We start from the raw sequence: 22,468 nt of genomic DNA on the forward strand, positions 1-22,468 counted from the left end.
ACAAATCATCTCACATGAGAGGGAAACTTTTCCCAAACCGATTTTCTACAGACATTTTATAAAACACTAAAAGTTGTCTTTCAGTAACATGCCCCAAAGGTATATTGAGAAAACATAAGCAGAGATGCAGCAAAGATTACTTTGGGGTCCTTCCGGTCCTCCTAAATGCAATGGGATATACATGTATGTTACAGATTGTGGAAAACCAGTTTCACTTAAGGTTTGGAGTAAGCACTGCACAGCTTTTTCATGGTACAAGTACAATTTTACTGTACTATTGAAGACTGCATAGCTCTGTCTGAACTGTGCCTGGAAAGGGTAGAAAAGGCCACAGATGTTTTTTAGATGTTTGCAGCTTGACAGAACACAGAAACTGGACAAACAGGCATAAATAATTCTTAAATGAAACTGGTGCAAAAGGCATGTTAACAGACTGGCAGCAGAGATGATGGGCAGTGCAGGAAGAAACATGTGGCAGGAAGGTGGCGTGAAAGACAAATTTGAAACCCTGTCTCCACAAAAATCAGAAGAAAGTATTTTGCTGACTTTTGTCAATCAGGACTTCATTTTTGAACCAGACTTTTCCTGAAGTGAACCAGGCTTGCTATGTTATGTTCAGTCTGAGAAACCACATTTTGTACCATTTTTGTCAAGACTGGATGCAACTGTAACCAGCACGACTGCTTGGTGCTCATGTGCACACACACACAAGATGGCAGGATCAAAACCTCTGTACACTGCTCTGCTCCAAGTCAATCTGTGGTGCTACTGATCCCTACTGACTGTCAGTAGCACTGTGCCCACTACACACCCAGGTGAGCCTGTCCCTTAGGGTTTGACTACAACTATGGCTCCACAGACAGTTTAAGCCTTCTGTGCCAGTTGCTGACATTCCTCTGATCCACCTGATTATTTTCAGATGTTTGGCTGCCAACATAATGGGAGGGAAGTAAGTACAACCGCCCATTTTTAACAGAATTGTTGTTTGTACATCATCCCATCTGAATTCAAGGCTGTTGCTATGACTGTGAAACAGACATGTCCTTTCACATGCACTAAACAGGGATGTTCACCACAGACCCTTCAGGGTAGCTGGACAATAGAATTAGAAACTCTCCCATGGTGTTCTACAGGAGAGGGTTAGGGAAGAAACCACTGTGGCAGCTTACAGAGAGACTGTTGGTGTTCTGCTAACAAGCCATGAATGTACACCTTGATAGGCTGGTGAGTCGAACAGATTATTCTTGCTCCTACTTAGCAAAATGATCATCTTTCCAAAGATGTGACAGCAGGGAGGTAATAGCTTCACTCGTCCAAAATAACATTTTTATATAAAACAAAATGAAACCAAAACAAACCAAACCAAAACAAACAACATTCCCCCTCCCACCACCACCAACACCACCAGCACAAACCCACATGAATAGTTATAGGCGTATTTCCACCAACAGCCTGGAGTGTTTGCAAAGATCCAGAAAAAAAAAAAAAAGAATAGCTTGGTATCAGCCACTCAAAGTATCAATATATAATGTGAGATTTTAAAAGTGGAAAAGTTGGAAAGGAAATACATTGTAAGATCAGCTGTTATTGTTCATTATTTTATTTTATTTTTTTTTGGTGCAGAAAGAGATACAAGTACCATTAACAGCGGAGATTCCTGAGGAAAGATTTTCAGAATAAAATTTGTTCTGGAATATAGTCCCCATGCCTGAAAAATGCAGATCACCTGCAGATATAGTAGTTAAATTCCTTTGATCTCTAGTTTTGTTGCTTCTGTAGGATGCAAATGATAAATGAAGCTTCACAATAGAACCTGTAGTGGTAAATAATGCAAAGCTGATGCAAAGTAAAGATGCAGTAGGTATTTATGCAATTGGTGTTAATGTCACATTACATGGGAAAACCTCTGCTTTTGACAGGAAGGCATAATGAGAACTGATATGAGGTTTCTCATCTTAATTTGAGGAACATCTCTCAAAAAGTAGTTTGTTCAAGAGAAGTACTTCCCACATTGGTATGTCCTTTTTTCTTTTCTTTTCTTTTCTTTTCTTTTCTTTTCTTTTCTTTTCTTTTCTTTTCTTTTCTTTTCTTTTCTTTTCTTTTCTTTTCTTTTCTTTTCTTTTCTTTTCTTTTCTTTTCTTTTCTTTTCTTTTCTTTTCTTTTCTTTTCTTTTCCTTTCTTTTCCTTTCTCTTTCCTTTGTCAGAAACACTTGTATTACTGCAAGTGTTAGAAACCAAGGAATGCCATTAAACTGTAGTTCCAGGACGAAGGTCAGACTCGTGTGCTTCTGAGAGATGAACAGCTCTAATTCATCATTGTCAAGCACCTTGGAGGCTCTTCCTCAGCAGGTATACTACTCACCTACTTTTGGTAGTGTGTCTTCTTTGAGGATGGCATAGGCTGTCTGTACTCTGAATCATCAGGTTAATAGCAACAACTTTCCTTCACAGAAGCCACAGTTCATGACCTGCTATTATCAGAGGGTTCACATATGACAGAAATGCAAGATTAAGCCTCGTCTAAAAGGCAGCCAAAACCCAAAGCAAAACTAGGGAACAGGAAATCTTGTCTAACATGTTAACTATTGCTAAATGTATTTATTTTTCTGAATAGTGTTCTCATAAAGCAAACTCTATCTCATTATTTTAGCCTGGTTTCTGAAAGACCTTTGAACCTTTTGAAAATCTGTTTTCAAAGTCTGTTTTCATTTTTTTGTCTAGGTATAATGAGAAGGACAACAGACAGAAAGAAAGCCATATGAACTGTCCATAATAGGTATATCTCCTAGCTGTTATCAGTTGCCATTATAACTGGTATTAGTTTAAAGTAAAACTTTCAGGGATCATGTTTTATTAGGTTCCAGAGAATGTCCTGTTAAGTTTCTCTCCTATCTGTATGTTCTGACGTCAAGAAGGGCATTTTGACATATAAAAGGCTGAATCTTCTCCAGATGTCTCTCATGATATCTTGCTTCAACCTTAATGTAAGTCAATAAAAAAGAATCAAACAAAAGGCACAACACTATCGAAAAATCATCCCTAGGATAATGGAGCAACTTGTTTTACTGGATTTAACCTGTGACTTTTTTTTACTTTTTTTTTTTTTTTTTCTTAAATTTTAGAATTGCTATTTTTGTTCCCTAAGAGAGCACAAAGTCTTGTTGAGATGAACAGAGTTTGTGTGTCAGATAGCTCATTCTCTCCCCATTTTCCATTTGCTGGAACTCCAGCAGCTTTTTCCTGATGAAATGCTGTCACTGGATAGTCACAGATACCGTGGAGGAGCACATTCGCCTGGCCTTAACTTGCAATGAGAAAAATTCATTTATCATGGATCTGTGATGATTCTGACCAACTAGGGATAACATGCAATTGAAATATATATATATAAAAAAAAAAAAGAATTCTGTATTTCTCCTAGATTATCACAGTGTGTCACCCTTGCTCCATGTGTTACTCTTCTAGGTAGCATCTGTAAGGAGCTGGAAAGGTGAATAAACCATCTGCACAGCAGAATAGTTTTCATTTTGGAATTTGACCTTCTTTATCAGTGGCTTGTTTGCTTTTGTTTGTCTATTCTTCTCTACAGGAGAATATGCAAACACTGGAAAAATGCTCAAAATCCTTACATATGTATATTGACAATTCCTTGTTCTCTAAGCATACAAATAGCTGCAATAAAGGCCTGAAGCATGTATTAAAAATACAATATTGTTACAGATTCCAATAAAGGTAAATACACTGAAAATACTGACATATAGCCATGATCCATTAAGGCTACCATGCATCTATCAGATTCCATGCTTCTTACTTGCAGGACATATGAGCTTCTGGTGTAACCATGAAAACAAACAAACAAAACCCGAGCAGAATTAATCAGATTCTTCATTACATGCAAATGGTTCCATGCAAGCTAAATGCAAATTTAGTTTCAATGCATTTGCAAGTGCAATGAGGAGCAATTGTAATGACAGCCAGAGTTAGAGTCATTCTGGGGGAACAACCTGTGTGGTACAAATGTGTTATTTTCACTTGGTACTGACACTATATATAGCTCTCCCTCACTGCAGACGTTTTCTTTTTCATTCACAAAGAAAAAATTGCTTGAAAATAGTCCCATCTGAATTATTTTGAACTGTTTGCAAAATAGGCATCTTGTTACATTTTGCTTTAGGAGATAATTCAATTTTTATTTTAAGGAACAATATTGGTTGGCATAGTGCTTTTACCCACTGAATTCAGGCTCATTTGAGAGAAAATGACAGTTTTACTTTGAGTTTTGAAAACTGGTCTATGAAATTGAATCAATAAATTTGCACTGGATATGTAGTGGTGATTTCCTCCCTGTTGTTAATGCATAGCAGTGAACAGATACATCTCTTAACTAAACAGAAATAATGCCACAGAAAGGCTAGGAGTCTAAAGGAAATTGCTGATAATAAATGACAAGGATCCTCGTTGATTTTTCTAAAAAAACACATTATTCTACACAAAGTCAAGACTAAACTTAGTTTCCTGGTGAGATATAGTTACAACATATTTTCACTTTACTGCATGGCTCTGGTGACTACAGCTACAGATATATGCAGTTCATTTGTCCACCTCCACAAGAGACAAACAGAGCTATGGCAGAAAGTACAAGCCTCTGCTGCTCCACATGGCAGCATCAACAATCTGCCCACAGACCTCTCTCTTTGGATAATATAAAATTATTCTGTGGATTACTCTGTGTTACCAGTGTCATCACCTTTTCAGCCAGTCCAGCCTCATTTTCCCATCTAGACCACAGTAATGGTTATGTGAACCTGGAGAATTGTTGTTTTACTGGAATGTCATTATATCTATGGAAATGCTTGGTATGCCAGCCAAAGGTAGGTACTTAAGCACATAGACATAAAGTACTACAGACACTGAGGCCAGGGAGATATGAGATGCTTGTGAAGACTTTTAGCCAGCCTTTGGAAATTGTTGATCTGCGGGTGTAGCAATGTCTCTTTCAGCAAAGCTAAACTGGCTCCCCGGGGAGCCCAGAGACTCCCCAGAGACGTCTGAAGCCACAGCTGCTGCTGACAGAGATGCTTTCAGGTAGCAAGAGATGAACTGAAGAAGGTGCATGCTGGAGATGGAGGGAGCCATGCCTCTCACCAGGCTCCAATGAGATGTCCTTGTGACATCCACCTGTCATCTCAGGTCTTCTTGCAGCAGCTGGCCCCAAAAAAGATGCAGCCCAAAGAAGAAGCTGTCTGGGCCAGGAGAGCATGTGAATTTGTTCCCTAGTTTCTTTAGAAAGACAGCACATATTCAAGGTAATTAAAGGACTTTTCACCATAGACATTTGACTATATGCGCAAATGAATAGGAACCTACCGAAAGTCTTAACTAACGATTTTCATTAAGAAATCATCATTATGGAATTTTCAGTGAGGTAGGCTAGTAAGACAGCAGGAAAACATATTAAAGAACAACCTGACTAGTGCAGACAAATGACTGTAATAACAAACAACTGCAAAAAGCCTAGGAACAAAATCCCAGACTGTGCAAGTCCCTTCTTTTAATGTCTTCAAACCTTATGTTGCAGCAGGATTAAATCCCTTTTTCTCCCCAGCGTATACATCTTAACGGAAGACTTATTGAGACAGAATACGTACTGTGGCAGAAGGCTCTGTGTGACAGCAGCAAAACCAAGTTTTGCTAATTGCCCTTCCAAGCAGAATGGTACCTTTTCTATGCCCAGACATAATCAGGTGTCTCCTCCAGCCTCTCTGTCCACCCTATGGCCTGGGCACCAGCACCAGGCAGCAGCCTGCAAGGGGATGCTGCAGCTCGCAGCGGGTGGCAAGAGCAAGCACAGGGTCTGCCCGCACCCAGCAGTGAGTTGCCATGGCTACAAGGTGAGCACTTTGGGGAGAAAATGGAAAGATGAACACTGGCTGGGCTGCCAGTCAGCAACCCACCCTTATTACAAACCAAAGCTGCGGTATGGCCTTGCACAGGGCAGGCAAGGGAAGGAGATGCTCCAGCCCCTTTGGAAGCTGCTGAGCACTGTAGGGTGTCCAGCTTTTGCTGAGCCAATGTCTGTTTCTGCATGCAGATGAGGCTCTAGGAAAAATGATTGATTTATAGCTGATGAGTTCATTTTCTCTTTCCCTCACGCACACTGTTTAGCCTTTGAAACTTGGTTAAAAATAGAGGAAGAAAGGTTACAGTGCCAAGGAGAGACGAGAGTTTTTTCACAGTAAACATTACGGAATCTAATGTTACAAATGCAGCCCCTCTGCCTCTCCCAGTAAGGCAGCAAAGAGCCTCTTTCTTCCCTAAGTTGGATTTCCAAGCCATGTTTGCTGCTGGCTCTTCAGCAACAGATATGTCTGACATTGTCATGCTTGCTTTCTTTTTTAATACTGATTTTTATAACTAGTTTGAAGGCCACAAAAACCACCATTGCACTCATATAGAGTCTTTCAGTATAGGATGGGGAAATCTAGTGTGTGAGACTGAGGCTGAATGCAAAACACCACTGGTGCCAACAAACAGCAGATGAAAAATGCCACGTTTCTTACTCTGAAAGAGGATCACTCTGCATAAAAAAAAGTAAAATCACTCTGGGTTACCTGGACTGAAAATCATGCAGTATTTCATTGTTGGACCCTTTCTGGTACAATCCAATTTCTCACATTGAGCCCTTTTTGCTACAGGGCTGAAGTGGGAGTGCCCTGCGCCCCTGAGAAGCAGCACAAATTGACCCAGGACTTCTGGCAGGAATTTCAACCCCTGACTGAGTGCAGCAATGGTAGAGCTGTGCTACTGGCAAGTGACAGAATTTGGAGGAGCATGAAGGTCCCAAGATTACCCATATTTTATGCCAGAGTGTCAGTGGCAGCAGTGGAGATTTAAGTGTTTGTGCGAAAGATTTCAAAACTAACATCTGTCCATAAGAAATAACAAAAGAGGCAAAACTTCAGGAAATCTTTTGTCAGAAGAAGGAAAATGCAGTGAAAATATCCATGAGCTCTTTATTCTATTTATCCATTTCCTGTCTTCTTTTTTTTTCTCTAACCAGAAGTTAACTGGACCTTGATTCTCTGAGAGCATCCACCTCCCTTCAGGCTGGCAGCAAAAATCCCTAATAAGTGCACAGCTACATATTTTCTTGCCCTATTTCTCTTCCTTCATGAGTGAGAGGAACAGGATGCACTGACTTGCCCAGCAGCCATGTCACTTTTAAATTGTCTCCTTGTAAACTTTTAGTTTGCCTCTGAAAACCCCTCTCAAAGCTTTTGTTTGCTGGGGCCGCTGTCTCCCAGAATATCTCAGGACTGAGATGGATTACTTCATATCACCCAGGAATAAACCTCAGCTTTGTCACTGTCTTATTCATATTTGATAGCACGAATTGCTAACAGGCTTAAATTTGCATACTAGATTAATCGCATGCTGTCTTCCTGGTCTTGCCTGAAAAATTTTACAATGTGTCAAATTAAAGTTTACGTGGATTAATTTCACACTCAAATTTTTCCTTAATGTATGTTTAATTTTCATTTTAATGGAAATTAATGCTGAGTACAGAAAGGTCAGGCGATGGACACATTGCTGCGTTGGAAGGGAGAATGGGAAACAACACAAAACTCGCATTTCTCACACAAGCACACAGTTTCTGCAGGCTGCAATGCACACTGTCCAGTTGGATGCCAATCTGCAAGTGAAACCTGTAGGAAGGTCTTTTGGCTGAAATCACAGAGATCCTCAGCAATACACAGGGAGCACTGCCCAGGATGAAGACAGCTTTGCCACAGCTGTCCCTCTCCTGCCCTGGCTGCCTGTTCCCCCGGGGCCAGAGTTGCTGGGAATTGATGCACCTCTGTCTCTCATTCTGTGCTTCCCCACACTTCTCTTCCTCTAGACCTGCTGACTTCACAGCATTGATGCTAGTGCAATAATTAACCCAGGGTAGATGTTTCCCTGCGTACCAAAAAACAGAAAAAGTCCCAAAAATGCAAAAGGTGGGTGAAGCATAGAGATCTGACAGTAAGCTAGGACAAGAAGATTTTTCTGCTAAATCAAGCAGACATTTTTCTACAGGCTTTTTTTCTAATATGAACTTGTACTTATGTCATGTATGCAGTCTCTCACATCTCCTGTAACAGTCAGGCTGAGGAAGGTTAGGACTGCAGCAGTCTGCAACTGTTGACAGAACATCTCAACAAACTACAAAGGCTTTGTGTGGCATCTTGTTTTTCTGTTGTTTGTTTGTTTGTTCTGTTTTGTTTTGTTGCTTTGGCTTGCATTAGATGGCAAATAATATAGCCGCATGCAATCTTGTTTGCTTCTAAAAAAAAAATTTGACAATGCCTTCACTGCAGTTTATGCAGTTTATCCCTGTTTATCCCTGAAAATCCTACCTGGGGAAGGAAGATCCTGGCCAGTTTTCCCCCAGTCTGTCGATAAAGAACTACAAAGGAACTCTGCTTGTTGCATTGCAAGTGCAGTATATTGGATTCCCTGGGGAATGTAACCCCAAAAGACCTCAAGACATGCAGACAGAAAGGACTGGATGTTTTCCAGTGCTTTAAGTAAACTTGGACAAACACTCAAGCTGAGCAGCAAATCATACCTGAAGGAATACAGTTAATTTATTATTATTATTGTTATTATTAATTACTGGACTTCCCTGTACAGCAGTGGGTATGCCCTCCTCCTGCAATTGCCCCTGGAGGTTACTGTTCCTTCACCTGGACAGCTCCCACAAAAAAAGGGAGGTACTGCCTGCAAGCAGGTACCCCTGGAAATCCCTCCTGGGGAAAGGACGTATCACAGCGCATTCTAAGAACAGCACAGTAAGGAATCTGAGTCTGACTAGGAGTCAAAACTTTCTTTTAGAGAGAGAACAGCTGGAGAGAAATTTGGTGGAGCAGCCTTTTCCCCAACTCAGTTGTAGTTCACCAGGAACTCCTCAGACATCAGTCCTCCCTTGTCAATCAGTAGCACCCCTAAAGGGTGAGTGTCAATAGAAATACACCCACATTGTCCTTGACCCTGCAGTCTAGGCTCTCTCTCTGGGGCAGAACGGAAATTTACATTCAGGAAGGTACAAGAACGGCAGGTTAGGTGGAAAATAACAAATTCCCTGCTCTGAAACACAGTCCGGAGAGAAAAGTACTACACAATCAGAGAATCCAAGAATCAGAGGAGGCACCAGGGAGAGGTTTGGGTTGAGCACCGAGTTCCAAAGTCCTGCCATAAGCAGGGACATCTGCTTCTAGACCAGGTTGCCCAAAGCCTCACACAGCCTGGACCTGAGCACTGATAAGGATGGAGCACCCACAGCTTCTCTGGGCAGCCTGTGCTGGTGGCACACCCCCCTCAGAGTAGAGAAGTTCTTTCTAGCTCATGTAAATCTACCCACTACCAACAAACGATTCTGGCCATTTCCCAAAGGCCACAGCAGGCTTTCAGTCCTGGCATGGCAGTGCCCTGCTGGCAGCTGCAAATGGAGCAGAGGATCTCCAGAAGGCTGGTCCAGACTCCAGTCCTTGTCCCTCGGTCTCTTGTGCCCTTTGCAGGGGATCCTCCAAGACTTGCCATCTGATGTCCTGGGGCTTGCCCCAAGCCAGCCCATCCCACGGCCATGGCCAGCAGGCTGGCAGGGGGCACGGGAGCCTGCCCCCTTTTTCCTGCCCTGAGCCATAGTGACTGGGCCTAGTTGACTGGTGGCACAGTGACACGTGGGTTCTGGGGTGCTGCTACAGCCCCACCAGCACTTGTGGGCCCAGTGGTGTCCTGAGGAGGACCAAGGCCATTGGGACTTTTTGCATTAAAGGTTTAAGTAATTGGAATTGATGTCCAATTAACTCTTATAATCCAGTCATGTTCGGGGTACTGAACTATCACGTTTATGGATTCACAAATATCCTCACACCCTCAATTTAGTAATGTTCCATGAACTTCCACAGCTACACTTAAAGTTTTTGATCACGTTCATCGAGAACTATCATGGTTATATTTTATGAGTAGTACAGCTTATTAAAACAACAAGTTCACAGGTTCTTTGGATTGCCAGTGATAAATTCAGTCTGCAAAGCATGTGCAAATATCAAAAGTATGAGTAATACAGGCTGGCTACAAACATGTTTAAAATATATGAAGCGACTCTAGAGATTTCTAAGTTTCCCAAAGAGGCACTTGGTATAACCAAGTGTTCAAATCTTACCAAAAGGCATCCCAATGAGGAGAAAGAGGGGATCAGCCCATCAACTGATTGCACAAATCAGAAGATACCTTATGCAATGATATCTGTCCATTTATGATGGCATCTTTCCTAACCTCTTCAAAGGAGAAAGGAGAGGAGAGGGAGAGGGAGAGGGAGAGGAGAGAAAAAAGAAAGAAAAAGAGTAAACACAACCATGACCTCATCAGATGGCACATGTTTCAGCACTTCAGGAGAAAATACGGGTTGAATGAACAGACTGTGCCAGAATCTCTCTCTTGCCAGTTTGTGTCCTGTTTATAATTAATACTAAATACATTTTAAAATATTAAATGGGCTGTGCATTACTGGTATTTCAGTTATTTTCATATGGTCTTTTTTGTATACTGGGAAAAGTGCCTCTCTCTGCGTCAGATTTCAAGTGCAATCAGTGCTGAAGTTAGAGCCCTGCAGATAAATATGCTAGCACAAAACATCCTCTCAAAGGAGTTTTCAACCTTGGAAACTACTCCTCTGGTTGTTGATCAGATTTTATTTATTTATTTTTTTATTTCTGAGGCACCCTGCAAGTCTGATCTGTTCATCTGGACTATTTCTAAAGAAATGAGGTACACAGTGCCCTGTTTTCTATCTGAAAAGTTATATTTCTCCCAGGCAGCACAAAAATTCACAAATGCACAAGAGACTTTTATGAAGTATTTTTCTAAAAACACACACATTGAAGGACAACATGGAAGCTCATATTTCAGTTTAACTTCTGATAGCATCTGTGGCATGAATCATCACTGTTACATTGCTATGTTTTTTCTATTAAAAATTAATTGAAGACTGTGTGTAATTGACATTTGACAGAGTCAGATTGTTGTTTCCTGGTTCCAAGGACTGCAGATCTTTAGGACAGGTAGTTTCCAGACATGTCTCTCTCCTCATGACTTGAGATTGGCCTGCACACTGACTTTCCAGTCCGTCTTCATCTGCTGCTCCTTTTCACAATACTACTGTGCTGTGCCTTAAGTATAAAATCATGTCATTCCCTCTACTTTCATCCTCAGTATCCAGGAGTGCACATCTTTGCATATAGCAAGATCTCATAACTTTTCACAAAAACTTTTTGGCACTTGTTGAGCAGGCTGTTCAAATAGATGGGAAAAAAAAAAAAAAAAAGACACCCTCAAATCCTTATTTTCCCCTATAGTGGTAGGAAACCAGATGCCAGTGTTTAGTTATGCTAAATGAAGACAACAGAGCATAATTTTAAGATTCCTACCATTCATTTTTCATTGCCTTTTGTCTTAAAATTGATATAAATAATGACACACACTGTATCTGAGTGACGGGTGCAAACTAATTTAAGAAGAGCAGGTACAATAATTAAAATTTTATCGCTGTCAAACACAGAAAGGATCGGCTTCCTTGGCAAGAAAGAATCACATACCTTGGAAAGTATAAAGATGGAATTTCTGCTGTACGACACACGTGCAGCGAACAGCTTCGCACGGAGCAGGGAAAATGCACGCACCGATTTCCGTGCTAGTTTCTAGGAAAAGTGCCTCTCGCCATGCCGTTCCCAGCAGGTGGCAGTGCAACCCCAGCGACCTTTCGCCTTCACTTCGTTTTAATTTATACTAACTAATTTCAGGAGACTGAAGTTTAAGACTACTTTACTTTTAGAGTGACTGTCGCTGGTGCCTCTGCATGCTCACACTACGGTAACATTAAACGGGACTGTATGGATATAAGAGGATTTTTTACCAATCTTTCCTTATTTACCAATCTGTTTATGAAGCTTCACTGAGGTACTTACAGAGGGCTGACAACGTGCTGAGGAAAAAAAAAATACATTCCTACAACGTGATAGCTTCACTTGTTTTTTTACCAAGTTTTGCTGCTGTGGAGGGGAACAGCAAACGATAAGTTCAGGCAGCAGACAGGATGAGATGAGCAGTACAAGGAAATGAGTCACAGCCCCAAAGGGAGGAGGAGGGAGTTCCCGAGAGAAGAGGCAGCAAAAATCAAAGCCTGTGCACTGATTGGGGCATCCTAAAGAGATGGAGATAGGAGCTGAGGCCAAATGTGCCACATGACAAGCAAAACCCAGTATCATCTTGCAGCTGATGTGCAGAGCCATTTTTGAGCACAGGAAAGGACTGTGTAGATCTTACAGCTTAAATACCTCAGATTTCATCATTCTTCCCATCTTTGAATATTTCTCACTACAAGGGGTGCTTGAGACTTCCAGATAGCATCATGACATCAGAAAAAAAAGCACTGAATAATATTATTTAACCAAACTACTGCATGACAACTAGTTCATCCTGTTCTGATTCCTAGTGGGTTTCAACAGGGAGCAGCTGAGACCAGGCTACTAATCAGGGGCTATTCACAAAGCATTTAGGAGATGAGGAAAAGCAAGCCCATATGTGCCTTGGAAGGGCCTTGGAAGGGCCTGCATTACTTGTAGGACATTTATAAGCACCCTATAAGCCAAAAAGAGAAGAAAAGCACTGCAGTGAAGTTTATCTGGCAAAATCTAGAAGGGGCTTGGCTGCTATCATAACAGCCAAGGGCAATAAAGGCTGGTACCTCTGGTGAGGATTTGCTGGACAAGCTGTGGTGTAGCCAGTAGTTTTTCGGGTGTCTGGGTGCATGTGGTGGGGAGGAGAGTGGGAGGCAGAACAACCCCAAACTTGCCCAGACATGCTGTGGTGCTTTGCTTAGGGTTTCCCACCAACCTGATTCTCTAAAGAGGGGGGATTATCAGGACTTGGATGTCTCGACTTAAACTGCTCCTTTGCATTTCTTCACCTACCTGAGGCCTTCTCCCTTGGAACATTTACTGGTGCTGGTATCTGGAACTAGCTCACTAAAAGCACCATTGTTGCATAAATAATGTTTTTCTGAGCTTCATCTAAAACTCACCAGGGGCAGTTGGAAACTGTTATTGCAACAAGCTTTGAAGCAGGTTCCTGGCAATAAAAAGTGACTGCACTTCCTCTGGTTATGCCAAATTTTAAGTGGCAGAGGAAAATTTTCATTTTCCCTGGAGCCTGGAATAGGACATGTGCACTTGCCCTCAAGAGGTATGTTTGTTTGTTTTTTGAAGTGCAAAACTATTGTCAGTTTTAAGGGTCTTATGTCGGGGAACATTTATTTTCTCACTTGAGGCCATTGTTTTTGCCACATCTGCTAATCACGCAGCTATTCTCTAGCTTATTGCTCCACCCCCTATGCTGCTCTGCAGTTGGCCTACTGCCTCACCAGCGCAGAGCAGAGCAGATTTGTCACCCGACATCTGCAGACTCTGAATCACAGCAGAGGTATGAAGCCAGTGGAGAATTTCTTGCTCTGCCATCCAGCAGAGACAAGGCTGAGGGAGAGATTTGCTTCCCAAGCCCATAGTCCGGCACAGCTCCGCTGCAAGGGGGTTTCTCTGCTGCTTGCTCTGGAAATTGGGATGTAACCTGGACACCCTGGGATGTGGAAAGGCACAGGAATGGACTACTTGTGCCAGGGAGGTGGCTGGGGCAGCCAGGCAGGTTTCTGCAGAACAGGCCTGGGCAGGGTGCAGCTGTCCTGGGCCAAGTAATCTCAAGTAGTGCAGGATGAAACAAATGCATTTCCTCAAGCAGAGTACTTTGCTCAGATCCTACTGCTCTTCTACCCTGCAGTTAATCGAAACAGCTTTCTTTTTGCAGCTCTGGGGCTATCTGTGTCCCAGATGTGCCAGCACTGATGAGTACAAAACATAAGTTCTTGCCTACCTCATATGAGAAACCCAGTGCCTGTGCTAGCCACCACATTGCTGCAGTTGCTGTGTATTTGCAAGTGGAGCTCATGTCACATGCACGTGAGAGGCTTGGGGCAGCCTGTGCTGTGCAGCAAAGGGCATCTGAATATCTGTATACAGCTGTCTGGATGGATACTGCTTGGAGGGTATCACAGTGGAAGCTTGGGCAGCTGGGCTGCTGGTCTCCTGCAGCCTGGCTCAGAGGTGCAGCATGTTATTCTGGATAGAAAAGGTGGATTTGTAGTTCTGTGATGTGCTCAGGGCTCTGTTATTTCTGTAATGTTTTGCAGATCAGCTGGAATTAACTCATACTGGACTTCTGCCCTAAGCAATTTCATGGCAGAACAAGTCTTTGCACTCCTATACTGCAGCCTGGTCCTGAGCACACATGGCAACAGGTCTCACTGCAAGAGACAGCCACCCACAGCGCATTGCAGCACAAATGTGAAACTAATGCATGGCTTAGAAAGGAGAAGTACTCCCAGGAGGGAGTGGTGCAGTCTGTGAGGAAGTTTTCCGTGCTCCAGCACCATTAGTGCCACATTTGCTCTCAGGAGCATGAGCGGGAAGGATTGCCACTGTGAGCAGGGCTACCCTACAGCAACATGCTGCAGAGGCTCTTGCCCAGTCATTGCTGCTTGGCCACTCAGGGGAATCAATGGTTTGTTGTGCTATTCTACAGCTACAGAACATCTGTCATCAGTTACCAAGGGGGCAGTGACTTCTTTAGTGACTGAAACACAGTGAAACTAGACTTAGGGATGCAGCAAACAGTGAGGGCTTCTTTTCCCTGCACTGAGCGCTGTAGTCCTATTTCCAGGTGCTCACTTACCTCTTATTGTGTTCAGCATTAGTGCTTTCCTTATTCTTATTCTTATTCTTATTCTTATTCTTATTCTTATTCTTATTCTTATTCTTATTCTTATTCTTATTCTTATTCTTATTCTTATTCTTATTCTTATTCTTATTCTTATTCTTATTCTTATTCTTATCCCTTTCCCTTTCCCTTTCCCTTTCCCTTTCCCTTTCCCTTTCCCTTTCCCTTTCCCTTTCCCTTTCCCTTTCCCTTTCCCTTTCCCTTTCCCTTTCCCTTTCCCTTTCCCTTTCCCTTTCCCTTTCCCTTTCCCTTTCCCTTTCCCTTTCCCTTTCCCTTTCCCTTTCCCTTTCCCTTTCCCTTTCCCTTTCCCTTTCCCTCCTTTCTCTCCTTTTTTTTTTTTCCTATTGTGAAAGGTGTTTACCACCTTCAAAACAGCACACAACTGTGAAATATTTGTCACGTTACCCATATTTCTGTTCAGACCGATACCATTTTCTTGTTTCCCACACTTTTGAAACAGGAAAAAAAATAATCCTACAAAACATTGTTGAAGTTTTCCATAAAATGTAGTTTTTACTTTGACTTCCTATCTTCCTATCTGTGGTTTTGACTGGAAGCTACGTAGGTTTTTTTGTTGCTGTTGTTTTGTTTTGTTTTGTTTTCTGAAAGACACAAAGAAGAAAAGACTGGGACAGGAGAGATTCAGTCCTGTACAGAGTGTAGAGTCTCCAGTGAAGAAGAGCTTAAACTATGCAACCCAGCAAACATTGGAGCAGGGCAGTAATGGCAAAGTGTCAGATGGCCATAACTGATTCAGGAATGTCATGCTGCAAGCAGACCTCTGCTTCGGAGACATGATGATTAATATTAATTAATTAATTAATCAGCTTGTATCATGTTAATCTCACTTCCAGATCCAAGTTTGTGCAAGACAAACCAGAGAGTAACAAGGCTGTTAAATGCATGACAACATGCACTAACCCCAATGCAGCCAGCAGGAGGTGATTCAGCAGTTCGGTGCTCACCTGAGGGGTGGCATTGTCTTCTCTCATTCCTGTTTTCAGGAGTACAGTCCAACTGTGATCAGAAATGTAATTGACAAGATTTGATTGATTTTTCTTACTCTAGAATGTAACATGTAGATTATTTGTGAATGTGTGTAAAATGTGTATATGTTTGCATGAATGTGTGTCTGCATACTAATTCATTTTGCACAGATAACTATGCCCATATGAAAGAGCAGACACTTAGATGAAAATGACAGGTTTCTCATGGTCTGCATGCCAGAGAGGGCAACTTATATAACAACATTTTTCTTCGTTGTTGATATAACCCTGTTTTTAAGCTTGATAATCAGAACAGAAATGTGGTGTGATGGAAAGTGCTGTGCATAAACAAAATTCAGGGTCACTGCCTTTGTCCACTACAAGCACCCTGTGTGACCTTAGACTTTCTCACTCCTCCTGAGCCTCCATTTAACAACAGCAAAGGCAAAAGCCCCCCCTTTCTTCAGAAAGGCTTGTGAACAGATGAAAGCCTGTGGGATTCACAAGCTGCCATGGCAGGTGCAGCATCCCTGCAAGAAGGACAGGTGTGCTGCAACTCACAAGAACAGACAGAGCAAAGCATTGTAATTTCCTTCCCTATCAACAGGAATTTCTCGTTTGCCCAAGGTTTTTATATAGACTGCCGCAAGTGCAGAAAGAAGCATTATGGAAGTACTTCTGCAATTACTAACATCTTGTTTCACAGTCAGCTGCAGAAAATAAGTAAGAATGAGCATCAGCTCCCAGCCATCACAGCACTGAGGAAGAGTTTTTAAAATGCTAGTAGGAAGAATATATACGTATATATATATTCAGCAAAGTTTGAAAAAGAGAATTTTGTGTTTTCTGACCAATGGTAGTTTGTGCAGTGCATGCAGGGCTGCCCTCCTACCAGCATGCTCCTGCAAGGCCCCAAGGACCAGCCACAAAAATGACCACCTTTTGTGGTGCTGAATGAGTCAGGGCCACCTTGAACTGCTGCTACTCCTGGCAGCTACAAGTCAACACCAAAGCAAGGGCTCAGGCTGTGGCTGTCCATTATGAAGACAGAGCAGAGGTACGTGGAAAAGCTGTTTTTCTCCCTTTTCTGATCACTGCCTGGCCTTAGAGATTCTCTAAGATTTCTGCCAAAATTCCATATCAAGGTTAATATTCTGTTATATAATTATAAGTAATTATAACTTTCACTGCTATTTTGCTGTGAATGATTATTATTTGATATTCAGTCTTTAGTCTTTTATTTTACCTGGGATTCATGGTTAGTGTTCTAGTGCATTATATCATAGAATTGTGTAAAATCATTGCAAGGCAGACACACATACATACATACACACACATATATATAAAAATATACCATAGATATAAAAACATATATGTTATGTATAAATACACTATTAATAAATTTAACATATAAAATATTCCAGTGTTGGTTTTGTTTTTGCTTTTGAATTAGTTATAAACTCTACTTGCATCTGTCTTTGGCTTCTTGAGCAGTAATTGCAGATGGATCTGTGCATAGGCAGGTGAGAAAGAGAAAACATAAAACAAAATAGATAGAAAAAAGACAAAATATATCATGATGTGGTGGCACTTAAAAGCTTATCTTTGTTACCCTGGGATGGCCCGAGGCTAGTCACCCACAGAAATGATTTACTGCATCATTACAAACCAATGCAAACAACGTTTCAACTTGTTTTACAGGATGTGTTTTCAGAAAACTGCTGTTTTTCATAACCCTGCCTCTGTTAAGTCTCTAATAATACCGAGAACCTCAGGATGAATTTCCTCTAGAAGTGAGTATTTTTTTTTCTTAGAAAGATGGAAACACTGTGTCCAGAGTGGAATTAAACGTCAGTTCCTTTCCTTCCATTTTCCAATGTCAAATGGAGATTAAGACAGAAAATGTCCAGGAAGTAAATGAAAGCTTTAAACTCTCACCTGGATTTTATGATTTGCAAGATAAGGCATTGGCACAAATAAAAACAGTTTGTTAAATTCTGCATGGTGAAAATGTACACTGTGCTTAAAAGGCATGTATTTGATTTCACTAGCATGGTTTTATACTGATTTTAAGACTTACTGGTCTACAAATACTTTAAAAGGTAGTTCTAAACACATGGAATTTTTTCATCTCAGATTACATGGTACTCTCAGACTTCCTTATGAGTAGTTTCTAGTTATAAAGTAATCTCAGATTTGAGAATCTGAGACTGTGGTCATTTTGATATGTACAAATACAGCATTCAGCCAACTTCCTCTAGGATTATAGAAGATCAGAAACATCAAAGACATACATTTTGCAATAATTTTATAATTTGCTTTACACTTGAGAGAATATAATTCATCTCAGGAAAGGTCTTTTTAGATAAAACCAGCAGACAAATGAGCTGCAGGTTAACCACTCCTGCATAGTTGCAATGTTTGACATTCATTAGGGTAACGCCTTGCTCGTCATACTTCCTTTTGGACCTCACTTTAGAGTCATAACCTTGTACAGTTCATATCTATATCAAACCCAGAGAAAGACCTGCATTTCAGTAATTTATATTGAAACGAATAAATGGCTTGAAACACACATTCCCAAACTGTTTCCCATTCAATGGCTAGAAGTATTTGGGGAATATGGTGGTCTTTATCTTAGTTGCCTGGAACCTCTGCTGACTCCCAGAACTGACTGCACTCTTTGGTTTGTGCACCAGATAGTGGCTGTGGTAAAAAGAAAGTGCTTAACACATGGCAGTGGAATAAAATCTTACGTCATGAAGCTTACAACGTGTATTTATTTATTTATTTATTTATTTATTTTCATTGACAATGTGATGCATTCTGCTTAAGCTTGGGATTTTCTCTATTTCAGTGTAATGTGCTTCAAACCACTGAATAAATAAAAGCATTTGTACCTATCAACCAAATTCAGTTCTAATGATTATTGAAAGTTAATTTCAAAGTTTTTTGTTTGTTTGTTTGTTTTAAATTAAAGACCAGATTAGCATTTTGTGATTTAAAAAATAAAAATAAAAAAAAAAAATCAAGGAAAGCTATGGAATTAATAGTTATTTTGGTTGGTGTAAGGTTTAAGACTTCTGCCTGTGCAAAGCAATTTTCTATTCAGCAGAGGGGTGGAGTCCAGCAGGAAATCTTCAAGCCAAACTAAATGAACAGAAGGTGATAGAATTTATATGACAAAAGAGAACATTTATGATGTGTAGAAAAATATGGACATTGATAAATACAAAAATAAATACTTATTTTTCAGTAATAAAAGTTTGAAATATTGCTTTACAATGCAAGGATTGCTTTACAGTGCAAACTATTTGCCCGTATCAACAGATAGGATGTCTGTAACTGAAAAATCCAATTTCCATATACCAAACATTTTGTGAACAAAAGCAGTAGAAGAAGAAATGAAATGTACGTTGTCCATCCTTGTTACTGTTAGTGTGTGAGGACAGGGTGGGACTACATGTATCCAGTGGAAAAAGAAAAAAATAATAAAGAAGGAAAGAAAGAAAGAAGGAAAGAAGGAAAGAAGGAAAGAAGGAAAGAAGGAAAGAGAATCCTGCAGTGGCCATAAGAAAGAGATGTTATGTTTTTTGGAAGAAGAGAACAGAAAGAGAACTTGTGAGAAGAGTTGCTTGGTCAACCAGAAGAAGAGGAGGAAAGTGGGTAAGTGAGTAACTTGTCTGGTTTTTATACTGATTTCTGTACCTTTTTTAAACTGTCACAGATTAATATCCAATTATATGAGAGGTTATGTATTTCACTCGTAAATTTGTTGAATAACTAGTAAACTTGCAGCAATTATGCAAGTTACATTATATTATACAAGTTACATTAATATTATACATATACTTGGCAAAAAAAAAAATCATTGGATCCTCAGAAGTTTGAGAACCTTTTTATTCATAGGCATTTGACATTAACTGCAGCCCTTTGTTTGAGTATGGTAGGGAAACATGAATCTGTGATTCTGATTTCCAGTTTTAGTCTGCCAATACCTTGAATTTAATGTAAATGTGTCCGTACAATGCATATCTCAATGACTGCTAAAGACATAAAACTAGTGGTTTTTAAACACTTGTTTACATTACACATTGTCACAGTAAAGAACCTGTGCTCCTGATGGGGCTGCCTGCTCTTGCTCCGGCTAAGATACATTGAACAAAACATATGCCTGGGCTACCCATCATCTCTTTTATCTGTTTCTGATCAGTCCTGTGCAGAACTACCAGTGCCATGTAAAATCTTGGCAGACATCCGTGAGTTTTCTCACTTGCACATGGCAAGTAGAGATGCTGTGAAGGAATAATTAGAAAATGCAACAGGAAAACAAACAAACAAACATAACTTTCAAATTGCACACTTGTACAATACTGAAAGCGTCATTTTTTTCATGACTAAAGGTAACAAGTATCAGAGTGATTTGGATCATTACTAGCAACACCTCCACCCAAATACCCAGACTGTACCCAAATGAGTAAACTTTTTGACTGGTGCTTAGGTGTGCAGCAGTTCAAGATATGACTTAGGCACCAGCCAGCTGAGATGACTTCTGTTATGAGAACAAGTACCTGCTTTTTAATTCTCTGGTAAACATGTGGAGTCTACACCCTCAACATGTAAAAGTTATATAAGCTAGTTAAGAATAAATTATGTGCAAAATGGCCAGATAACAATGGTTTCCAAATCAGTGGCAAACTAGAGAAGGCATCTAATAGAGAAAACTGTGCATCCCACTTCTCTCTAAAGCACAACTTCTTTGTAAGTCTGGAAACTGGTCAAACTGCAAAGCACTGCAGGCACACACAGCAGCTGCAAGGTCTGGATTAAGCAGCGGGAAGGCTCTGCTCCTCCCTGCAGCTATCCTGTGCTCAAGGGCATCTGTCACACCTCGCTTGCTGGGGTAGGGTGCCATTTTAGGCATGGTGTGTTAGAGGCAGGCTGAGTCATTTTGGAATGTGTGGTCTGTGTTTATATACAGCAGAGCTGAATGCGATTTCTGACAGCTGCTTCAAACTTCATTTTGATGCCTAGCTTCTTCCTGGGCCAGCTTTAAATTGACATTATGCTGGATCAGCAGAACCTTCAGCACCTAGTACGACGCCAGACAATGTCACCAAGTTTTTTACCATTACTGCCTTGTTACCATAACACTCCACAACTTCAATCACTGACAGCTTTGCCTGCTGCCACGAGGCACATAGCAAGAGAAGGGGTGAAGCAGACAAAATGCTTCCCAGAGCACTGTGTCAGCAGGGAGGGTCCTCTGCCTGCAGCTGTGGAATGCAGTACTCTCTGTCAGACCTGTTGCAGTGACCACAGGTAAAGCAGCACACAAAAGGCTCGTGCAAAAGTAATGCAGCGAATATGTCTCTTGCCCTCATCTCTTCTGGAGCACCTTGTCTAGATGTGGGGCCCTGTAAGGTGCTCCTGTGAAGGGATGAAAGACACGGACTCCTGATGGCTCCTGAACAGGAGACATTTATTGCCCTTTTTCACTACTACATATACTTTCCCATTAGTACCATGTGCTGTCCACACACCTGAATCTGTCATACAGTTGGTTGTATGACCCTCAGATACATGCCTTGAGACTCTAAGACACATGCCTTGAGCCAGCCAGCAATTGGCCATTGCCCAAAGCTCACCCTTAACACTGTAGCCAAGTTACTTTATCTCAACCTTGCTCAAGTTTTTGTTTCTACCGCTTGTTTCCTCATCACCTCTAATTTAGGGACGTGGGAAACAGCGCAAAGCCACCTGCAAATTCCTTTCCCACACCCCTGTGTAATTGCTTTATATGTCTATGGTCAGATGCAAGACAGAGTTCAATCAAGTGCTATGTGCTTAAAATTTTAGGCAGGTGACCTGCAGAGTGGAAAGCAAAATGCATATGTGCTATAGCCCATCACTTCAAAGGCCAGCTGTGAGTCTGCACTGAGTACAGAGGTAAACAAAAAGGAAAAGCAGGGATTACTTTAGGCAGGTGACGTCTTTGAACCATCCTGGAGGTTCAAACCTACATTCTGGAGGTTAAAGCCATTCTCCGAAGGCCTTGAGAGACCCACCTGCATCCACGTGTCTCCTCCTACCTGTCTGTGGAGGGCCTGAGCACTGACTGGGGCTGCTCCCCGCTGGGTGACTTTGTCCTGCTGCCTCTTTCAGGTGTCAGGGCACAGCTGCTGAGGGGGTGAGAAGTCCCCCCAAACCCATTGGCTTCCTGCTGTTGGCACACACGGCCTCCTCACACGTGTATGTGTCTAGGAACCACTGCTGACAATGCTTCTTTGAAGCAGTTCGTCCAGGCCAATTGCTGTTCTACCCAACCAGCTTACATCTGGGAAACCTGGCAAAGAACACCTTATCTTCCCGTTTCCTCTACCCCAGCTGTGCACAGACAAGACCTGGGAAGCCCAGGCAGGCCAGACGTGCTGGTTCACGTACACGACCTGTGTGCGAGCACGCATGGCCCCACACACAGCTAGGCACACCAGCTCACAAGCAGCTATTGTGTTTTGAACCCCTGCTTGCTGGAGGTTGACTTTATCGTATTATTTACACCATTCTTGCCATAATATTTCAAGAATGTTTATTTATTTACTGCATTGCTTTGA

Source organism: Netta rufina (genome assembly GCF_964035555.1).
Source record: "Netta rufina genome assembly, chromosome: Z".
Classification (NCBI taxonomy): Eukaryota; Metazoa; Chordata; class Aves; order Anseriformes; family Anatidae; genus Netta; species Netta rufina.